This window comes from Mytilus galloprovincialis, chromosome 7 (genome assembly GCF_965363235.1).
Source record: "Mytilus galloprovincialis chromosome 7, xbMytGall1.hap1.1, whole genome shotgun sequence".
Classification (NCBI taxonomy): Eukaryota; Metazoa; Mollusca; class Bivalvia; order Mytilida; family Mytilidae; genus Mytilus; species Mytilus galloprovincialis.
The window spans coordinates 41,365,107-41,388,171 of record NC_134844.1 but is presented as its reverse complement, the minus strand read 5'-3'; the positions used below and the strand labels follow the sequence as shown (position 1 = coordinate 41,388,171).

Below are 23,065 nucleotides of genomic sequence, written 5' to 3'. Positions count from 1 at the left end.
ATAAACCTGAAGATGAGGTTACCCTGGTTTTTACTATTTTCCATTGAGACACATAAACACACATGTCTGGGTATGATAATGCCTTAAAAAATCCATTCACACTTTCAGTTTTATTTTTCTATTAATTTTTTCCTTATTGAAAGGGAGATAACTAAGTTTTGTTGCATTAATTTGTCTTTTATGAATAGTCTGATAATTTTAAAATATGAAAAGCACTAATTTGCTCCAGTTTGATTTTGATCCCAATTTTTTTGCAAATTCTTGTTCATATGGTAGTGCTGTTAAAATCCAAAGCTATTACCCATAGAAAAACAAGATTCTTAAAGAATATAAAGCTAAGAATGAACTTATCATAACAATTGTTTTTTTTTATCATATAGTAATTTCTCTATTGCATATTTGCTGTAAATTGCTAACAAAGTTTACAGCTTGACTTACAATGTAGTATCCCGTTGGTTTATGTACGAAAATGTTAAGGGAAGAAATATCTACAAACATATAACCTGATTCATTGTAAAAGTATTTATAAATAATTTTTATGACTCAATTGCACCAATGTTCTTAACTTACGATTGTGAATCCACATAGATTGCTTTTAACAATAAATTTTATTGAAATAAACTCTCAAAATCCATGTACATTGTGTTCTTTTTGAATTTTACCATAAATTTTGAGTGATTCATTCATATCAATAATATATTGTCCCTCTGGTTTGTCTAGTTTAAAGTGACCACAATGGGTACAAATGCCTTACCCTTTAGGAGAAAATTAGACAGCAATCCCTTAACACTATTATTATTATTGTGTTTAGTTGTATTGTTTTGTATGTATGAAATAAATGTAAAATCTAATAGCATGAAATATGTATATTTTAGTTCAAAGACTCCTTAACATTTCATGTAAAAAAAAACAAAGGTAATCTCTTCTAAAAGAAAAATAAAGGTTACCTTAATTCATCATTTTTCCCAAGTGATGACAACAACAGCTAAATACCAAATGATATATTTCAAAACATTATGTAACTTACAATTAAATCTTGTTTTATCTAATGCCAAGAAAAAAAACTCTCTAAAGACATGTTATTCAGACAATAAACAAAAAATACTATACATAACTTCCGCTGAGATGAGTAGTGCATCAAATATGTCGGAATGTAAATTTTACCGGCCGGCATCTTAAAATCACACAATCAGAGAGTGTTAACTATATTTTTTTCCAATTAGTAGAAAGTTATTTATCAATTTCATAAATCAGTTTACTAAAATTTAAATAATTCTAATAACTATCCCACTTACCTGCAAGGCAGGATTGACTATATATCCTAAACTTTTTTTACAAAAATTTCAAGAGGAGAAACGTTGACCTTCAAAGAGAGGCTACAGTCTGTTCCAGATGTGTAAATGCACTCCACACTAGTGATAGAGAAAAGATTGTATTTAATGCTTTACTGTTTGATTAACCAATAGATTCCATATGTGGGGGTCACCATGGGGTACAATTTATGGCATTTTAAACATGAATGATGATTTTATGTGAATTTTTCTGAATTGTAAGCTAATGAAAATATCAAATAAATCTTTTTATATTTCAAAAATTAAAATCTTTTTAGTTTTCCAAAAAATCATCAATTGATAAAATAACAAATGAAAGGATTTAATTTCTTGTCTACTTTTGAATTTTATGTGATTCTGACCCCTTTACATGAGACCCCTTCTTGATAATGAAACTGGATATAGTCTAAGAGATCCTTATCTTGTAGTAATATTATGTAAACTCCCCCTCAATGTCCATAATTGGATCCAAATCAAAAACCTATCAGTAAAAAATACTTATTCCTGTATATCAATATTACATAAAACCTATCTAGTTAAAATCATTATGTCTCTCTTCTTAAGGGCCATTAAATAAATGTAAAGTTTATATATAATAGAAATTATGGGAAAATAGATAATAAATATCTTTAATGTTTAAAATAAATGATGTATAATGGTTATAAATGAAACTATTTTAAGTTATTTTAATTCTTAGAACAAATATTCAAGGTTTATTGTGATTTTCAAAGTCATTGTACAAATCTGTGCTATAATTAAACGTAACACATCTTCAGAACTTTTCAATTGTTCTAGCTTTATAAGTTAAGTCTGGTAGTTTAAATCAAATCCTGCATATTCAAAATTGCCATTAAACTCCCTTTAAGGCTTTGCCAGTATTTGAAAGACTTGGACTCCTTTTTTATATGTACTTATTTGAACGTTTTTTTCCTTTCACAATAATATTTTGCCAAATTGATTGAATTCACTTCTTCAAACTAATCAACAGGTAATTATTCTAGTCCATTCTTTAGTGAAGGGTTATTAGTATGCTCAAAGCAAGTACAGTGCCGTAAAGATATATTCTTATCATCAGATTCCAGTGAGACAAAACTTTTCAAATATTAAAGCTCAAAAATATATATATTGTAATGTTTGGCAGGTTACTGTACTATTGTCATTTACTAAACTTTTATATAGGAAAAATTGGTAGAAATAAGGAAAATTTAGAAGAAAATTGACTGGTTTTCACAAGGTACATTAATTAGATGTATATTAAGCTACAGCCCTTAATATGCACAAACCAGAAAAAGAAAAAAAAATAACTGAAAAGGCTCGTAATGCACCAATACCAACAAAAGTGTAAAGATCTTAGTAGTTTGAATCAAGCATACTTATAGTGATTGTGTGACATACAAACAAGTTCCTTCATCTAAAGGTTTAAGTCCCATAACATGATAAAATTGAAATGTGTTCAAATTCCAAGGATATCTAGCATTTATGTAAAGTTTTAGTAAATCAATCCAAGCGTACTCAAGTTATTGTACAACATGTGAACAATTTACTGAAATATAACCATTTTTAAAAGTCCTCTAACTCTGAAATGACAAACCAAAAGATTTTCAAAATTTTACAAGAGCTTCCTTTTTCAATCCCCATACTAGTGAAAAAATAGCCTTAAATTTGATGGTTAAGGTCCTCTTACAATGGATGACACAACCAGGGAGCTCCCAAGACTTTGATATTTCCAAAGGCATCTATACAAAATGTTTTTCATGATTTCAAAAAGCCTACAACATATTAGTCACACAAAAAGGGCAACTGAAATTGGTTTCATAAAATAAATTAAGACCATTAAAGCTGTCAAAACGTTTTTGTAAGTATGTATTAGAAGAAAAACAAAATTGGAGTCCTCATATTCAGCCTCCATTCCTGGGATATTACTCTGATAATACTGCATATCAACATATTTTTCTTATTTGCAGCAAAATTAAAAATTATCTTAAGACACAGAATTTGAGACAGACAAACGACTCACAATTCGGTCAAACAACATAATCCAGAACATAATAATGCAACCCCGAAACATTTTGCTTCAAATTTCTTCTTCTTCATCATTAATTAGGGATGACAAAGTCAAATTAAGATTACATAACTTTTAAACTAAAGTCTAACATAATATCGTAAAAAGTGTTTTAAGATATCAAAAAACTTTTACTCCAGAATTAATCGGCAGATAAATTTGCAGCCTAATGAATTATTTACAGCTGCTGGATAATTAACTCATTTATTCAATATCTTTCTAGTTGAATGCAACAATATTTGATGTTTCCTTCATAAATCTCATTAAATATAGTCTAAGTTTTATAAAATTTCTGTTGCATATCTGGTACATAAAACTTTAATCCCTGAAAAGCATTAAAAAATCAAAACAACACTTTATAAATTATAGATCATTATATGAAATCAAAGCGCTTTTCTGGAATTACTTTCATCAGGAACTTTCAGAGCAGAATATATAAAAGCCAAGGGTATATCAGAACAGAAACAGTAGAACAGAAACAATACAACAAAAAATGACTTAGTCATGGAACAACTAAATGCCTTACATGTAATATTTTGATTTATGTTTTATCGAGATGGTACTGCACAAAAAAGCTTGTATCATGCATTCATACATTTAAGCTCTTGGGTCAGACAGGTTTTGTCTGGTCTTAGCATGAAACAATATTTCACTTGAATTGTTCTACAAGACATACTAATTTTTCTTGCTTAATGTCCAGTGGCAAATATATATCATACATATCGAGAGGAAAACTTTAAAAATCAACAACCAATTGAAGTGGTTTGTCACTTGTATAAAACAAACTAGAGGCTCTAAAGAGCCTGTGTCGCTCACCTTGGTCAACAAAGGACACAGATGGATTCATGACAAAATTGTGTTTTGGTAATGGTGATGTGTTTTTAGATTTTACTTTACTTAACATTCTTGCTGCTTACAATTATCTCTATCTATAATGAACTTGGCTCAGTAGTTTCAGTGGAAATAGTTTGTGAAAATCTACAAATTTTATGAAAATTGTTAAAAAATTTGACTATGAAGGGCAATAACTCCTTAGGGGGTCAATTGACCATTTTGGTTGTGTTGACTTATTTTTAGGTCTTACTTTGCTAAACATTATTGCTGTTTACAGTTTATCTCAATCTATTATAGTATTCAAGGTAATAACCAAAAACAGAAAAAAAAAAATTACCAATTCAGGTTGTCAGATTCATCTGAAATTTTCAGGGCTGATAGATCTTGACCTGATAAACAATTTTACCCATGATCAGATTTGCTCTAAATGCGTTGGTTTTTGAGTTATAAGCCAAAAACTGCATTTTACCCCTATGTTCTATTTTTAGCCATGGTGGCCATCTTTGTTGGTTGGCCGAGTTACCGGACACATTTTTAAAACTAGATACCCCAATGATTATTATGGCCAAGATGGCCAAGTTTGGTTTAATTTGGCCCAGTAGTTTCAGAGGAAAAGATTTTTCTAAAAGATTATCAAGATTTACGAAAAATGGTTAAAAATTGACTATAAAGGGCAATAACTCCTAAAGGGGTCAACTGACCATTTCGGTCCTGTTGACTTATTTGTAAATCTTACTTTGCTGAACATTATTGCTGTTAAGAGTTTATCTCTTTCTATAATAAAATTCAAGATAATAATCAAAAACAGCGAATTTCCTTAAAATTACCAATTCAGGGGCAGCAACCCAACAACGGGTTGCCCAATTCATCTGAAAATTTAAGGACAGATAGATCTTGACCTGATAAACAATTTTACCCATGTCAGATTTGCTCTAAACGCTTTGGTTTTTGAGTTATAAGCCAGTGATATTGTTGTCTTTTTTCAAAACTACCTCTACCGTTTTTTATTGGGAAAAATGCATATTTTTTATTGAAATTGGGAAATATTATTCTAAACACATCTCCGATTTTATGCTGTCTTTTTTGCACTGTTTTTTTCATTTTTATTTTGGTTGTCAGACATTTTTAACCTTAAGGTACTTTTCAGAGAGGGGAAAGAAACAGAAGCAATGATGGTACTTAATGCATTAAAAACCACTTGTGTTACAAACACCATGATGATTCTGATCAGAAAACCGGATCTCTAAAGTGCTTTATAATATCAAAATAATAACATGAATACGATATTTACAAACATTACTACCAATGCCATCACTGTTTGGGGGAAAATGTAGACCCTTTTGGGAGGAATTTTAAGCCATTTTTTTTAGTAATTGGGAATTTTCTCTAGGGGAAAAGGCCAAATTTCGGCTGTTATTTGAGGCAAACAATATCACTGTAAGCCATAAACTGCATTTTACCCCTATGTTCTATTTTTAGCCATGGCGGCCATCTAGGTTGGTTGGCCGGGTCACCGGACACATTTTTTTAAACTAGATACCCCAATGATGATTGTGGCCAAGTTTGGTTAAATTTGGCCCAGTAATTTCAGAGGATAAGATTTTTGTAAAAGTTAACAACGACGACGGACGACGGACGCAAAGTGATGGGAAAAGCTCACTTGGCCCTTCGGGCCAGGTGAGCTAAGTACCAGCCTTCTTTTCACAAAAAAAAATCTTAAGACAAAATTTACCTTTAAGTCTTGAACAGCTCATATAAAAAAGAAGATGTGGTATGAGACAATTCTCCACAAGAGACCAAATGACACAGAAAGTAACCACTATAGATCACTTCAACAATGAGCAAAGCCCATATACTTGTGATAAATTTGAGAGAATTTTTTTGTGAAATGCAGGCCAGAAGGTAAAGATGTGACAATTGATACAAGATATAATAGCTTCAAATAAATTGAAAACCTCAACAAAAAACATAATATATTATTACAAGCATCTGTTTTGCCTAGATAACATTGATGCAAGGTTTCTGAGGAAATACAGATTAGAGGTATTATGCACAAACAGACAAATGTTTTGATAATTGAACTTTTATCATGCATTCTATAAACCTTAGTTCCCTTACCTCAATTAGCTATAAATTATATGTAACAAATAACTAATTGGTAAAATCAAAGTTTTTGCAATTCTGTTAAATCAGGTGCCATAAAAGACAAACCGGTTTTGTTACAACCATTGTAATTAAGTTACCACAAGTATGCATATGCCAGTCATATATTTTAAATATCTTACATAAATTTCTGCAGTGTTTGAAAACTGATACACTGATAGTATCTACATTACTTGAAAATGAAACCAACCATAAATGGCTCTGATTCACTAACCCTTTCATTTAAATTTCTATTGTCACCATAAACTATTAAAAGCTTATCCCTATTTTCTATCACATTAGATATATACTGTGAATCCATTATGTCTTATATCTTACTTACTTTTCTTACATGTTTGGAGATCGTGTATAAAATACAATAATAGTACGAATAACCTTTTTGAAAAACGATACAAATTTTTAACTAAGATATGAACTTCTGTTATCCAATACTGAGAAAATCTACCATTAAATTCAATGAAGATTGAAATACAGAGCATCAGGGATTTGTGGCATAGCAAATTATGCACCTGCTAAAATCTACATAATCACAAATCAAATATTCATGAAAATACAATATTTGCCTCAATGAACAAAACTCTCCAAACACACCACCATAATTTTTTTGTCTGACAGTGGTAAAAATTCAAACATGCCACCTTCAATTTTGAGTCTAAAAGTGGCAGAGCTTTAAACATAACACCATCAGTTTTGTCTGAAAGTGGCAGAGCTTTAAACATAACACAATCAGTTTTGTCTGAAAGTGGCAGCTCTTTAAACATAACACTATCAGATTTGTCTGTAAGTGGCAGCTCTTTAAACATAACACCATCAGTTTTGTTTGAAAGTGGCAGCTCTTTAAACATAACACCATCAGATTTGTCTGAAAGTGGCAGCTCTTTAAACATAACACCATAAGTTTTGTCTGAAAGTGGCAACTCTTCAAATAAGCCACCATCAATTTGTGTCTGACAGTGGCAGCTCTTTAAACAAACTAACATCAATTTGTGTCTGATATTGGCAACTCTTCAAATATGCCACCATCAATTTGTGTCTGACAGTGGCAGCATCATCAATTTTTATCTGATGATGCCAACTCTTCAAACATGCTAACATCAATTGTGTCTGACGGTGGCAAAGCTTCAAACATTCCACCAAGTATTTGAGTCTGACAATTGCAACTCTTCAAACACAATACTGTTTTTCCTTCAATGATAAAGATGTCTTGTGTGAGTATTAAGTAGTGATGGTAGGTTGCTATCTCATTGCAATATTTACCTTACATTTTTTTTTCAATGCAACTAGCCAACATTGTGACTGAAAGTAGATCTAAATGAAACCATTTTTAGCTAAAACAGCTAAAATAGCATGAGTAAACAATGCTTTAGACATTTTCTAATATCTGCCATTTCACATCAGCACAATACTGTTTATTCTAAATACCATTCCAAGCAAAATTTCAAAAGGTCATTGTATCCTTAAATAGCCAACAATAACAACATCGTAATGTTATTTCAGGAGACTTTTTAAACTGAAAAGATCTGTTGATAACTTATTACTCTTGAGTAGGACTCTTTTTGGCACTTCATGAACTAGAGAAGCTACTAAAATGATGATGAACTGCAGATAAACAAAACATTACTTGACAAACAATATTATTCTTGATGGAGTTATGTCTGTATGATATATGACATTATTATCACCTATAAACCTTCCATAATACCTGAAGATGTCAATGACATTGTAAAATAGATGAAACCCAGGAATGATGGCTATAGTTTCTACTATTTTGATCCTGAAATTTCTTGTTATGTATTTGGATTTAGAGAGACACTAGAGTACTAGTACCTGTTCCTTTAAAAAAAAATACAAAACACAAATTTTCTCATTAAATATCAAATCAAACTATCATTTATGTTCATTCATTTGTATGAAACATGTGCGACTTTTGTTTCTTCCACCAAAATATAAAATATACACCTATTAAAAATGGATTTTCAGCAAAGACAAAACTTTCTACTTAAGAAATAGAAAAAGAACCAAAACCTTTTATTATAGCATACTTTATGAGTCAAACTCAACATACATCATTTGTAGGAAACATCCGTTAATTAGCCTTCAGGGTGTTCCTGGTGAACACCTGTAACATCAAAGACATTTTTACCTGTCAAAGGTAAACAATTATAGCTGTTTTATCATCTAAACTTCAAGGTTAGCAATACTGTGGAGTATTACAAACACCAAAAACTGACATTTATGTAGATTTCAAATTACAAAAAAAAGTGGAGGTTATAGACCTTAATTTTCTTATATATATTACTGAAATGTTGAAATGTAGGTCACAGATACCCATTTTTTATCCAAGCTTTCTCATGTTCCTTAAAAAAAGATTTTGTATCATATTCTATACTAAAAAGGGTCAAATTCCTGAAAGAAACACCTACTTAGAAAACTAAGCAGTGACCTATGAACCATGAAAATGAGGTCAGAGTCAGATGAATCATGCCAGCCAGACATGTACAGCTTACCACCCTTCCATACAAGAAATATAGTTGATCTATTATTTATAGTTAAAGAAAAACAGACACATAAACTTATAATAATTGTAACAAAAAATTTTATGACTGCATGGACTGATGGCTAATTAGTCAGACCAATGACCGACTGATTTTCAGAAATTCATCCAATCCACCTTTCAGAATTATAGCATGAATGAAGTATGTACGCCTTAAAATGACAGCAATCCCAGGACATCAACACAGCAATGTACTATTATAAAAGCTTTTAATTATACTATCTTTACACAATATCATGTATATGATCTGAAAATAATGCGGTTATTTCCAAAAACTTGTGACAGAATCTTGCCAACATCTGATTATAGTTAACACAGAATGCAGTTGAATATGCCATGTACTTGATGCTTCTCCTTAGAATGTTATATAATTATTATTCTTAGATAACTACTACGCTATAGACATATCTTTTAGTACCAGAGATGATTTTTGTCACGTTTCATGATTATGTAAGGGAGATAACCTAATATTTTGTGAGTAGTATCTGTCATGTCTGTAGGCATCTGGTACTTATGACAATCACTAGTTTGAGCTTATTACATTCTGTGTAGACCCTTATTTTTACATGTATTTCTGTTTTATACTGTGTTAACAGCATTCACTATAAAAAGGCTTTTTAGGTTTGCATAAAGAGGCTGAAATTGTTTATAAACTATTTCCCATTTTTAACTCAAGTTAACAATAAGAAATAAATTTGAAAATTACAACAACTTTTTAATACTAGCCTTTGATACAAAAAATAAGATGAAGAATGATTGCCATGAAACAAACGTCCATCAAAAACCAAAAAGTACAGAAGAGCAACATTATATTTTTAAACTCCATGGAAGAAAATACCAGAACTGTTGATAATTTTTACCCACTGTCAATTTTGCATTTTCTGTTATACATTTTGTATATCAGTCAAAAAACTGTAAAATATGCAAAAAATTTATATTACAACTTAACAAGGGCAATAATTCAAAAACAAATTGTCCCATTTTCTGAGATTTCCATAGGAAGAATACCTTCAGCTGTTGATAATTTATATCCTTTTAGAGATATTAGTTAAAAAATGCATGTTTCTCCTATGTTCTATTTTTAGCAACAACAGCAAAAGACACATGTTTGATGATGGATCAAATCCTAAGAATTTTGATCTAAGTTTTAATCTAGACTCCCTAAATAACATTCCCTTGATAGGTAAATTTTGTGAATATTTGACCCATTAATTGTTTCATAGGAGAGGATTTAAGAAACAATTTTGACCAAGGATAGATGGATGGACAATGGAAAAGTATGCCAAGTGATGGCAAAATCTCACCACCTTTAATATCATATATTTTTACTTAAATATACAGATTAAGTACATGAACATACCTCCTTAAGATGCACCAGCTAACAACTCCCTTCAAATTGTGTGGCCCTTGTTCTCAGGTGTCTGTAATTATAAAAAAATGTCATAAAAAATTTACACATTTCAACAAAAATGAGGTTGAGATTCAACACAATCAGACAGAAGTGTAATGTTATATAATTTTGGAATAAAATAACATCAACTTACAAAATTGAAGTAAAAGATTCTGTTAAATATGATAGTTTCTATAAAACTATTGTATAATTACCTCATAAAAGCCTGAATGTGGAGGTGTTAATATTACATACTAATTATTTGTTATCACAGTCCATCAAAGTTACTAATGAACTCAGACATACAGATGAAATTCAGGATTTCTCACATATTTGTACTTATAGTACTTATAATGGCCTGGATTTGGTCCAGATTTTAAAAAGTCTACAAAAATTATAGACATTTATTAACTATATGTTTTATCTACATGCCAGTTTTCTAACTGCATTCTTTGATGATCTATTTAAAATATTACAGAGAATTATTTCAAATATAAATACTATAAGTCTTTCCTAGGTTTTGCTCATGGATTTTGAAATCGTTTTTATACTTTGATTGAGCATACTTCAAGAGTTATGCATTATTTATAAAGTTCAATTATGACTTTTTTGAGGCAATCACTTCAAAATATTCTACTAACATTTTTTTCAAAATTATTTATAAGTAGATCTTGACTTGCTGTTTATTTAATAGATTTTAAGATAATACAGGCAAAGGCACTAAAAATTTGAAAATTCTTCTTTTTTTACAAGAGCAATAACTCCAATGAAGAATCACCTAAAGATTTTGGCACCAGATCTTGTTCGGCTGATCATTTTGACTTTTTAGAGTTTCATTTTATCTGTTTTAGTTAAATGTAAGATAAAAAATAATATTGAAACATGGGAAAAAATGTTATTAAAGGGCAATAACTCCTATAACAAGATGTTGGACAGTTTGAAGTAAAAGGACAGTATGTTTATCTCAATGCTCTGAACATTTCCGCCCTGTATAAACAACAGACAGAAGATGGTCAATGGAGGGGAAATGATCATTTAGGCCAGATGAACTAAAAGGGCATGCATTGCAGAAATATATCTACTTTAACCTGATGTTCTGTGGTTATGTGTTGATGTGGTTCATACATGTTGCTCGTTTCTTGTTTTTTTTTATATAGATTAGACTGTTGGCTTTCCTGTTTGAATTGTTTTACACTAGTCATTTTTGGAGTCCTTTATAGCTTGATGTTCTATGTGAGCAAAGGTTCCATGTTGAAGACCTTACTTTGACCTTTAATAGTTTACTTTTACAAATTGTGACTCAGATGGAGAGTTGTCTCATTGGACTCATACCACATCTTCTTATTTCTATATTTTGGTTGGTTGGGTTGAAGGCTTTGCATTCATACATGTAAATCAAGGATGCAATAAGTCCAGTAAGTTTTCAAACAAGCAAAAATACAAGTCATCTACTTGAAGTGTTTCAAAAAGAAATCAGCAATTTAATGGCTACTTTTAATTTGAGAACCATGTTAAGTAAAACAAGAGTGCACACGCTGAAATGTCTCGCCTTCTATACTAATCATTGATATTATGTTGATAGTCCTAAGTATAAAGCTAAGCTTTATAACAACTGTCACATAAACTTAACATTAACCAAGATAACTTAACATAGACCAATGAACCTTGAAAATGAGGTCAAGGTCAGATGAACCATGCCAGGCAGACATGTACAGCTAACAATGCTTCTATACAACATATATAGTTGACCTATTACTTATAGTTTAAGATAAATAGACCAAAACACAAAAACTTAACACTGTGCAATGAACCGTGAAAATGAGGTCACAGTCAAATAAAACCTGTGCAACTGACATAAAGATCATAAAATATTTCCATACACCAAATATAGTTGACCTATGGCATATAGTATTAGATAAAAAGACCAAAACTCAAAAACTTAACTTTGACCACTGAACCATGAAAATGAGGTCAAGGTCACATGACATCTGCCCGTTAGACATGTACACCTTACAATCGTTCCATACAACAAATATAGTAGACCTATTGCATATAGTATGAGAAAAACAGACCAAAACACAAAAATTTAACTATAACCACTGAACCATGAAAATGAGGTCAAGATCAGATGACACCTGCCAGTTGGACATGTACACCTTACAGTCCTTCCATACACTGAATATACTAGCCCTATTGCTTATAGTATCTGAGATATGGACTTGACCACCAAAACTTAACCTTGTTCACTGATCCATGAAATGAGGTCGAGGTCAAGTGAAAACTATCTGACAGACATGAGGACCTTGCAAGGTACGCACATATCAAATATAGTTATCCTATTACTTATAATAAGAGAGAATTCAACATTACAAAAAATTTGAACTTTTTTTTCAAGTGGTCACTGAACCATGAAAATGAGGTCAAGGACATTGGACATGTGACTGACGGAAACTTCGTAACATGAGGCATCTATCTATATACAAAGTATGAAGCATCCAGGTCTTCCACCTTCTAAAATATAAAGCTTTTAAGAAGTTAGCTAACACCGCCGCCGCCGCCGGATCACTATCCCTATGTCGAGCTTTCTGCAACAAAAGTTGCAGGCTCGACAAAAAAGTACCCCTACTTTTTGACATTTTGATTGGACTGTCACCTTCCATAGATTACTCTGGCAAGGAAATATGTTCCAACGATATTACTTTGTAGATAAAGTTGCAGTACTAGTACAAGGACCATTCTCTGGGCAGGACACAAAAAACCACCCCTTCAAACGACTTTTTGGCCTGAGGGTCAAATAAGAGGTTTAAAATTGGCAAAAAACAGCATTTTTCTAAGGGGTGTTCACCCTTTTCAGATGTGAGTTGTTTGAATTTTTTCTTTAAAAATATATAATTTTTATGAAACATAGCAGTATAAAGATGAAAAATATATCATTGACAATGTATTTTTTTTTTATTATACTGATAGCAATTAATTCCCCGTGAATTGGATGGAACACTCTTTTCAGGGTATCTCTTTATCTTTCCAAATTGGTGCAAAATCCTACATTATGATTTAAAGAAAGGATCACAATCAACCCCTGAAACCTCAAGAAAGCATGAATAAGAAAATTAATCACTCATTAACTGGTCTTTCAATCAAGGTCTGCGACTAAGTCAACAGTGGCGATATCATCACACCTATTGTTTGTTATAATGATTAAATGCTATATTTAAACTGAGTGTAATTCTCTATCCTCCCCTGAAGCATCAGTAAAACATGACAGTAAAATATCAGATAATAGGTTATCATTGTGTTACATCACTACAAAAGGTTGTAAACAATCATAGAACATATTAGTATCATTAAATCTACTGTATTAATAAATTATTCATCAATGTTAAATATAAATACAAGATTTGATTCTTAAATATTTGTCTCATAATCTTGTAGCTATGTTTTTATACCAAACAGGCCATATTTTTGAGATACTTAACCGGTAATTATGGAAAACTTGACCATTACTGATCAGACAACAAGTCACTTAGGGTGCATTTTGGATATTTCCATCATGACTTAAGAAGTTTGACGGGATAATCTGTAATGTCCAGTAATAGTAGAAACGTTTATGTAAAGATTTTTATTTTTTTTTAAATTCTATTTTAATGCAGGCATAACCCAGTGTGGTTTATTGTTGGTTTTTAAAGCTACCTTCAGTATCAAGGCCATGACATTTTGAGATTTTTGGCCTTCAGCCATATAAATATTTTAAAAATACCAATCCATTTTTTGGGAAAGTGGGGGAAGCCAAAGCCGCAATGACCTAATGTCAAATCACCTTCATACAATGCAACTCAAGTTTTAGGTACAAAATTTATGACAATTTATTACAAACACATTTCAGACAAGATTTTCAGACAGTATTTTACTATCTTATGGGTAAAAGGTCAAAGTCAAGGTCAGCTAGAGTGATCTGACTTAGGTTGATGACACACCCCACAAAATTCATGGATTGTGAGAAACATAAGAAGGTCATAAAGTATCAAGTTGAGAGTAAGAAATGATATAGGTTGCTGTCTCATTGGTCCACACATATCAAAAATAAGAGATGTGTTGAAATTTAATTTATTAATTCAAAAGACAAAATAGCATTTTAAAATATATGTGAATTTTATGCAAAAAGTTACTGTGTACTTTGTGTAGTTATTCATCCAATTACACAAAAGGCCATGTTAAAATATGTGAATTATATGCAAAAAGTTACTGTGCACTTTGTGTACTTGTTACCTATTGAAACATTGACAGAATATTACAACTGTTTAATGGGAATATAGTATGCAAATTAATTAGTTATTATAGACCAACCAATCAAAACATGACAATTACTAGTCTTTTATAACACCTAATTGTCAATTCTGTCTGACTTGTCAATACTTTTAAGAATGATCGATACGAAAAGTGTGCTACATTAGGCCACAAAAACATTAAAAGCAATAATACCACATCTCCTTATTTTTATATTGAGCCAACCCCTCCTGCTTTAAATAATTTACTGTATGGTGATCTGCAGTTGTAAATTTCTGTGTCTTTTTTTTTCTTAACAATCAAGGCATTTTCCATTCAAATGCCTTGATTGTTAAAATAGAAGGGGGGTTCCAACCCCCCTCCCCCTCTGGATCCACCAATGATATGAGAATAAAATACAGCTGACTTTTAAAGTTTTTCTTGGAATCAACTACCTTATTAAACACTTTTTTTTAGGTGAATCTTTTTTTGTATAAGACTATATCAGCCAAGTAGAGTTATTTAAGTGTTTACGGTCTTTTTTTTTTTATGGAATTGGGCGTTTCTGATACAATCCTGAAGTTTTAAAAGAGTTTTTTCAGTGAAAATATAAAATTGCAATATCTTACGATCATTTCAGTCCATTGTCAATGTTCTGAAAGTCCCTGTAAAATTGAAATAGCATTCTAACCTATAAATTCTGCTGGTTATGTCTCCAGCTCCGAGTGGACTGTAAGTTGTTGCTGTGACTTGAATTTAGTGTTTGGCTAAGAGCCCCAGGTTTCAGGAGTCTAAAGGACCATTAATATATATCTGGAATACAAAAAGAAAATTTTTAGAATTATCACAAGAGTATGTACAAGTTGAAGTTAAAGTCAAGGGTCAAATTCATACAATAGATATAAGAAGATGTGGTATGATTTTTAACTGAAAAGTTCGATTGTACACATTTTTTTTCAATTGATGCATAATTGTTATTCTCATTTTTTCAATCACAATGTTAAATCACAGATTTTTAAAATACATAACAAAACATATAGAAAACTAAATTACTTCACAATTCTTTACTGTATCTTTTTTATTACTTTACCACAACAAAATTCCACTAAATACCAGAGATTTTTGGTAAAGTTATTTTGGTAGACAGAAGTAAATTATAGTAACATATAACTTTAACTGATGAATAATTCAGATTAACACACTGACAATGATTGTAACTACATTCTTACCAAACTGCCAGGTTACATCAATAATTGGTTTTCAATCAAGTCTAGAGCAATCTAAAATCTCAGTTCAATGAACAGAAGCAACTGAGGTTAAACTAGTGCAAAAAAGTTCCATCATCAACTTTATTGTAGAAATTAGGGAAATGATATGTGGGATCTATGTACTGGGGATTTATCATTATTCCTTGGGAACTATAAAATTACATGGATTTTGGAGAACTTATGTCAAAACCACAAAATAGAATCAAACAAAGTGCAATCCTTTTCTAAATCCACAAATTTGGAAACCACAAAATGCAATAAAGACAGCATTCCTTATACACTATAAAGACATATAAACCATACACCAAATACACATGTAACATGTACTTGTACATGTGCACTTCATATCAAACAGGACTTTCAAATTGTCTTCAAGGTTTTTTTTCAAAAATAAAATAAATAACTATTGAGGCCTTCTTTAACATACTGTCATAAATAATTTTACCAATATGTGTTTATTGTTTCAATACGCTAAGTTACATTTTATTTCTTAGAATACTTCAACTTACTAACAAGTATGGTACCAACAAAGTCAGCATGTTGAACTTTATTGTAAAGGATTGACTATAACCAGTATATTTTAGATACAAGAATGTTAAAATGTGGAATTCAAAGATTTGTTATAATTTAGTATTAGTTAAGATATTTAGCACTAGCTTAAGAAATAATTTACTTGATAAATAGTTAATATAAATCTTCACAATTTTAGATAAGTGTAAAGCAAATTATTATGTAATCCTCTGAGGGCTAAATTGACAATAGAGAATTAAGGATTAAAGAAGTGTTATACATACAAAGGGATTTCTTACTTTTAAGATTTTAGGTTATGTCACAAAGACCTGATATTTGGGAAAATAGATAAAATAGCATTATTATGTAAATTAGATAAATGAGTATTAATGTTATGTAAATTGAATTATAAAATATACAATATATATTAGTTGACCATGCAGTTTGGCAGATTTGCCTTATAGTCACGTATACTTGTGTTATAGACTTGGATTTATATTAGACATACTGTTTTATTATGTCTCATGAACTTATGTGATTATTGTGATTATTGTGATTGATAAACTATCATACTGAATGCTGATTTAATAAACATTATATATTGAACTTTGAATCTGTGTTACGTTAACATGTATTCATATGAAAGCTACCAGCTAGTTCCCCCAACCTAGCAAGATGAGTAACCAGGTCAGGAACGAGCATAGTACTGGCCTTGGTTAAACGTGGCGGAGTGACCCAGCTTTCCGGTACTGAGGAGGGATACATGTAGGATGTGAACCTGAAACCAAGACAAGAGTCAGCATATCTCCATATAGGAAACAGTGAATTTTCCTGAGTATGCAGAGGTGAGTCAACCTTTTATTTATGATCTTATATGACACCAAATCTTTAAATTTTACTTATTTTGTAATTAAAGTTGTCAAGATCTTTTAATAGGATTTTCCCTCTAGAAAGACTCAATATGTCTAATTCAGTTCATCCTAATCCCTCCTTAGCTCTGATAGCCCCCTTACGGAAAACATTATAATAGCCCCCCCCCCCCTTTTGGAAAATAGTATCCATTTGAAATTAGGTAATTATAGAGATAAAGTTAGATATAGAAAAATGAATTATCAGCAGTGCTTAAGAATGTGAATGATAGTATAATATTTTTGGATTGACTATCTTAAAGCTTATAAAGCACATAGATTTTGAAAAAGATATGTATAAGTAAATGAAATGTATTCAATGTACCCTTAAATAATACAGAGAGTATAAATTAAAATGGATATACTTTGTACAGATATTAATATTCTGCTAGATTAAGTAAAAAAAAAAAAAATAAATAAAAAGGAATAAGTATTTTGTTTCACCTTAAATGAAAATGAGTCAATGCAATGAGACGAATGCTTACTCTTTTGTGTTATTGAAAAGGGGTTATTTTGTTCTAAATTACGGGTTACAATACAACCATATCAGTAGTTATACTGTGTCTGTCAGTTAATTCCTGCTGGACAAATGTATTCATTGGTAGTTATAACTATTAGATCCTTAAATATTGCAGGCAGGACGGCACAACTACTGATGTACGTTTTAAAAACCAATTTTAATTCAGATTATATAAAATGATTGCTAGTTAATGTACAAAAATGAAAAGGCTGCGTACAAAATATTAAATTTAAACTGGACTAAGAAACTAAGTATAGAAATAAAAAAAAAAAAAAAAAAAAAAAAAAAAAAAAGGATGTTATAACTTAAGATATTCAAGCAGTATTATAAGCATACATAAATGCATTGTGACAATATTCTTTTGTATCGTTGAAAAATGTTATTTTTGTTCTGAATTTCTGGTTAAAGTACACAATATTCAGAAGTTATAGTGTCTGTTAATTTAATCCTGCTGGACAAATGTATTCATTACATTAGTAGTTCTTACTATTAGATCCTTAAATATTGCAGGTAAACGGCACATCTACTGATGTACTTTTAAACCAATTTTACTTCAGATTATACAAAATGTACTTTATCAATGATACAAATAGAACTATCAAGTGTTCCCTAGTATACATACATTGTATATAGGCATCACTATTTTTGAGCTGTGTTTTTTATTATTATGACTTAAAGATTTTTTACTAAAGAGATAAAATAATTAAGGAATACTAAATAAGAAAGTACAAAATAAACTGGCGTACAGTTGCTAAATAAATAGAAATAAGACGAGAAAGTATAGGAAATTAAGATAAAATATAAAAGGAAGAGAATTAGAAATTCTTACATGTAGTATGTTATTTATTGTAATGTTTATGAATAGGTAGTTCAGTTACTGACCTAAAATTGTAGTATTCTAGTGAATATTTAAGAGATAAATAAATAAAAATTCCCCAATTCAAATGAATTAATTATGATAAGAGATAAATTAGGGTTAATTGGTGTCATGTATGATTATGATATTGGTTGCACTTACATTCACGAAGTAACCTACCAATGGTGGACCCACAGATGAAGAAATGGTGGACCCACAAAATGAAGAAATGGTGGACCCACAAAATGAAGAAATGGTGGACACACAGATAAAGAAATGGTGGACCCATAGAAGTGACCAAATTGTGCATTTAAAATTAAAGAAAGACAAACAATGATGAACATATCATATTACCTAGTGAAAATTTATTTGATATTATAAAACTTATTAGCAGAGATTTGTGACCTGAAGTGACATTTTATTAACCTAACATGAATATTGATGAAGAGTAAAAGACAATGTGATATGAAATTTTATAATAATATCTGGAAAATTACTATGACGATCAAACAAAAGAAGAAACCAGGTGGACATGTATCATGATGTATAAACAATATCGTTGAAAACTAGTAACTTTTATTTCACTACCAATGGTGAAAAATGTGAAGATTGTACTGTTGAACATTAATTGTCTATATTGAATATGTGTACAGAAGACACTTATATTTGCTTATTTAAATGCTTGCTTGTTTTGATAGAGATCATTACTATTGCTTTATTGTTGTTTTAATTATATATTTTCTTTCCAGATTATTCACAGATTAATCATATAAAAATGTATATGTCTAAATATGTCTTATGGTCATTATATAAGAAGATGATATAATTTGAATAATTATGTGTTTAACTTGCAGATGATGACCGATATGAATAATATATTAATAATCTTATATTTCAGCTATATATTGCTATTTTTATGCCCCTTTATGCACCTAGAAATACTTCATGAAGTATGCAATGAGCTCATTGTCATTAATTATGTGAGAGTTAGACTTGTCAATATTAGTGAACTTCAGAGAACTTCCCTGATATGGACAACCTAAACTTGACCATTCCCCCTCCATGTACATGTATATATATTTAGTAATGTTTTATTACAGGAATCAGTGAATTTATTAATATTTTCACACTATTTTTTTTTATATGTAATATCTTATTGGCAGGAATCAGTGATTTAATTGTTTCACAAAATATTGTTATATTTTATTGACAGGAATCAGTAATTCAATTGTTGCTATATAATTTATGTGTAAAATATTATATTTTTTTTTATTATGCATTTTGTATTTTAATTGAAGATTGCAGGAGCAATCTTGGCGACGAAGGGAAGGGTATAACCAGTATATTTTAGATACAAGAATGTTAAAATGTGGAATTCAAAGATTTGTTATAATTTAGTATTAGTTAAGATATTTAGCACTAGCTTAAGAAATAATTTACTTGATAAATAGTTAATATAAATCTTCACAATTTTAGATAAGTGTAAAGCAAATTATTATGTAATCCTCTGAGGGCTAAATTGACAATAGAGAATTAAGGATTAAAGAAGTGTTATACATACAAAGGGATTTCTTACTTTTAAGATTTTAGGTTATGTCACAAAGACCTGATATTTGGGAAAATAGATAAAATAGCATTATTATGTAAATTAGATAAATGAGTATTAATGTTATGTAAATTGAATTATAAAATATACAATATATATTAGTTGACCATGCAGTTTGGCAGATTTGCCTTATAGTCACGTATACTTGTGTTATAGACTTGGATTTATATTAGACATACTGTTTTATTATGTCTCATGAACTTATGTGATTATTGTGATTATTGTGATTGATAAACTATCATACTGAATGCTGATTTAATAAACATTATATATTGAACTTTGAATCTGTGTTACGTTAACATGTATTCATATGAAAGCTACCAGCTAGTTCCCCCAACCTAGCAAGATGAGTAACCAGGTCAGGAACGAGCATAGTACTGGCCTTGGTTATATGACTCTGACATCAATTGCTTAACCTCTAAAACAAGTATATTGAGAAGAGTCTATGAATGTTAAATAATTAATAGGGCCAGATGATTGACAGAATGATTGATTGATGTTTAATGCCACATTCCAGAACTATTGTGATTTTTTTTAGTAGCAATCAGTTTTTATTGGAGGAAGAAGCAGGAAGTTAAGGTGAAAACCACAGACCTTTTGTAAGAAAACTGTAAATCCTAGTAGTCAATTAGATCGGACTCAAGCATACCTGCCATTTGCTGGATTGGAACTCAAAACCTCAGTGATGACATTGGCTTATGATACAGTACGTTCAACTACTATGATCACATGGCTAGAAAGGCCTCTAGGACGTGATGACTAACCTTTATTGAGTGAAAGTACATTAATGTATATTATAGTAAAATGGTTATTTGATTTTTGTTTTGTATCAATGTCTGAATACTTAGTCATTTCTTTTGCAGGATTTAACATTTTATACTGAGGACCTGTATTAAGCCTGGCTTACCGTAGTTGATGGTTGTTTATTCAATGCTGTGTAGTAGAACTACAAATTCTTATTTTTTTATATCTGATAGTTGTCTCATTTGAAAACGTATCACATCTAATTCATAGTATCATTTATCCCTTTAAATACCAAAGTGTTCTGAAAGTGGCCCTAACCACCAATAATCAATCAATTAAGCTCAACTTATTTAAAAAAGTCTGAAAGCCTTTAGGATGAAACAAATAAATATCTAACAGCCTTAGACAGGAGTAGAACATTTTCATACTCTCATTCATCTTATATAAAAACAATTATATATGATATGATTTTTCGTCTAAGCTTTATGGAAACTGATCAGTTTCCAAATATAAATCAACCTGAACCCTCAGGGGCGGATCCAGCCATTTCAAAAAGGGGGAATCCTAACCCAGGATAAAGGGGGGGGTTCCAACCACATGTCCCCATTCAAATGCATTGATGGTCCAAAAAAAAAGGGGGTTCCAACTCCTGACCCCCCCCTGGATCTGCCACTGAACCTATACAAGGTACTGAACACAGAAGTACTCTTCTGGGACGTAAGAATTGTGTCTTTACTTTTATGGGAATTTAATTGATAATTTTTTCCTAGATCTGTAAAAGAATGTTTTACTTTGGGAATACAGGATTCAGCACTTATTTATCCGGGAATTTAAGATGACACTCTCTCCAACCCCCTCCCTATACAATTGATTTGTCTTCATGGTTAACCAATCTAGTACATTTGTAACTATTTACAAATTTAAAACATCAATCTAAGGACTAAATGTGTCTCCAGAAATGTGTCTTTCAATGAAATGAAATAAAATAACAATGAATATATAAACATATCAAAATAAGATGTGATTTGATTACCAATGAGATCTCTATCCACTAGAAACCGAAATGACGTGGATTGAGGCAATTATACAACATATGCATGTACAGGGTCAAGATGCACTAAAATTTCCCATGTTGTTGTAGTTTATAATAGTGCCATTACATGGTGGTGTAAACATTTGAAAAGGTTTAATGCAAAAATAAGTTTCGATAAACAAAAAAAATATTAGTGAAAATATTAAAATTTATGCATATGGTACAAAAATTATAATCTTAAATTTTGTGATTTTTGAAAATCTTAAGCAAAAAAATTGCACATACCTTTGAAATATCACACAATATAAAGTTCCCGAAGGTGTGTATGAATGACAGGCACTACAAATAGGTTAAAAAGTGATTTTTACTAAAAGACAATTACACCTGTAACACTCCAGTGTACAGGTATTTAACATTAGGCCAAGGTAAAGGTAAAATATGTTATGTAATTGGTACATGTACTTGTTTAACATAACTGTAAAGTTTGGTAACAAACTTATGTAAATAAATATAAAAGGTTATGTCATTACTACATTAAGAATGTAAGAAACACGATACATCCTGTATTTTTTCTTTATGCTTAATTAAAAAGACTATAGGGCTTCCTTTTTCTTGTAGATGAAAAGCATTTAAATGATCCATAAAGTAGAAAGAAGTGAAAAGATGAAAACTAGAGGCTCATTTGTGCTTGAAGCTCTCAATCGATCTAAGCCCCTTAAAAAATAAAATATAACATATTCAAAACTTTCTCCAATTTGTAAAATTAAATCTTGAATATATATTCTTAATAAAAGCTGGGACTAATACATCAATCTTTTAGTCTCAGATTAGATTATTTTTGCATTAAATCTTTTTTAAAATCAGACCCATCATCATGTAAAGACACTAACCACAACAACATGGGAATTCATAATAGATCTTGAACTTTTCATCCACATACTGAGACCTAATAATCATCCAAATTATATATCTGCTGGCAGGCAACTGTTTTAAATGCTTGTTGACTTAATCTCTTTGAAAGGT

At 30.5% G+C, this 23,065-nt stretch overlaps 1 protein-coding gene across 13 annotated transcripts in view; it reads right to left on the bottom strand.

Annotated features, from left to right (window-relative positions):
• LOC143083006 (uncharacterized) overlaps window positions 1–23,065 on the bottom strand; it is a 58,342-nt gene that overhangs the window by 32,213 nt on the left and 3,064 nt on the right. For 7 of the 13 annotated variants that reach the window (XM_076259116.1, XM_076259103.1, XM_076259107.1 and 4 more), the window contains 3 exons: window positions 15,289–15,410; window positions 10,305–10,365; window positions 1,296–1,412 (listed from right to left, as the gene is read on the bottom strand). The gene's annotated coding sequence lies outside the window, so the exon portion shown is untranslated. Of the gene's footprint in view, window positions 1–1,295; window positions 1,413–10,304; window positions 10,372–15,288; window positions 15,411–20,914; window positions 21,008–22,327; window positions 22,391–23,065 lie in introns of those variants that run through there. The other 6 variants (XM_076259106.1, XM_076259110.1, XM_076259112.1 and 3 more) reach the window with 4 other exon arrangements.